The sequence below is a fragment of the Petaurus breviceps genome, unplaced genomic scaffold (genome assembly GCF_028583685.1).
Source record: "Petaurus breviceps papuanus isolate PSGF00001 unplaced genomic scaffold, PetGlider_PUasm1.0 224, whole genome shotgun sequence".
Classification (NCBI taxonomy): domain Eukaryota; kingdom Metazoa; phylum Chordata; class Mammalia; order Diprotodontia; family Petauridae; genus Petaurus; species Petaurus breviceps.
In genome coordinates, this window is record NW_027185887.1 from 9251518 (window position 1) to 9253200 (window position 1683).

Consider the following 1683-nt stretch of genomic DNA (forward strand, 5'->3'; position numbering starts at 1 on the left):
CGAATGTAAATTTTAAAGATCTTCCCTGCCCCTAGGCTAACATGCACCTGGAGCCTGGGGTGGAAGGCTTGTTTTTCAGTAGATACTTTTTGATTAGCCAGTGAGTCAATAAGGTTGTTACATTCTCTGAGCCAGGAGAAGGCTATATAAGCCCTGATGTGTAGCTTTGTTTTGGGGGCTCACTTTGAGAAGTGTTCTGTGATTTGATCTGAATTCTGGGAAGCTGTTGTTGAGAGTCCCCCGGCTTTGAAAAACCCAGAATGTGGAAACCCAGATGTTGACTGGGTATGGATGTAATGGTTGGACAGTTTGGAAATCTGTCTACTTGATGTTTCTGTCTTGATAATTATGCCTGTATACTTTGAGGTTCAGGGTGCTGACCTTTTCTCCTGAACAAGGTAAACGATATATGTCTGACTGATTAAAGTAAGCTTGTTAACCCATTTTGAGTTGCTTTCCTTTAACAAAGCAGATCCAAGAACCTGTATTGGTGGCAAACCCTGAGGACGCTTGGGGCGCTTGCTGCTACAGTATCAGAGCCCAGATTCGATCCCAGGTCATCCCGACTCTGGGGCTGGTGCTCTTACTCACTGTGCCATCTGGCTGCCCCTAAGCAATTGGGGTTAAGTAAATTGCTCAAGGTTACATGGCCAGGTGTTTCTGGGTGGGTGCTAAGTGTCTGAGCTTGGATTCGATCCCAGATTATCCCGACTCTGGGGCCGGTGCTCTTACTTGCTGTGCTACCTGGCTGCCCTGATAAGATTGAATTTAGATAGCTTTACAATAAAATATATAATCACTGTATTAAACTAGTTCTACAATCAGGAAATCTATGTTAATGGTTAAATTCCTCATTTTTGTAGTACCCAGTTATTGCAAAATCAAGTTAACATAGTCCCTCCCTTGTTTCACAAGTCAACATTATCTTTTGTGGTCAGCTAAATTAACATTCTAGAAGACATTTAGTACAGCACCGGAATGTTTCAGTTAAACAGCAATATTTCCTTGATGGACAGACGGATTAATGCAGTACTGTGACTGATTAGTTGGAATGCCTGGTGAGTGTCCTTCCTCCAAATCTCCCTTTACACCCCCAACATCCACACACCTAAAATGTTGGCAATAGAAAATTAATTTACATGAAATAAAAAGATTAGCACATTAAACTCTGATAATCAAATAAACTGTATCAACACTATTTTAAACAATCTTTTTGAACTTCTTAAAAAAGTCTAAATCTATACTTAGAGAAAAACATGAAATTCTAAAAGTAGGCAACTTGTGCTGATATATTCCACAGAAACTTAAGACAAGCATGTGCAAGATTTGGAGTAAGCACTGAATAACCCTGTCATGCAACACAAAAGTGTTTTCTTTGTGTCATTTTAGTTAAATCACCTTAACAGACATTTATTATGTGCTAGGCACCATGTTAGGTGATGGAGATACAAAGTATGGCCAAGACAGTTCCTGCTCTAAAGGAGTTCATAATCTAATGAAGAGGATAATATGCAAACAACTATGTACACAGAATAAACTGGAGATGATCACAGAGGGAAGGCAGTATTAAGTGAGACAAGTAAGATTCCTTGAAGAATCAGTTTTTTTTTTTTTGGGTTAACAAGCTTACTTTACTTACTTTCCTTTTACTCTGCAGATCCTGTTCGTGATGCCATTTTGTAG

General features: G+C 39.5%; 1 pseudogene; it reads right to left on the bottom strand.

Annotated features, from left to right (window-relative positions):
* The window catches only part of LOC138166497 (centrosomal protein of 97 kDa-like), a 25846-nt pseudogene that overhangs the window by 12654 nt on the left and 11509 nt on the right, over positions 1-1683 (bottom strand).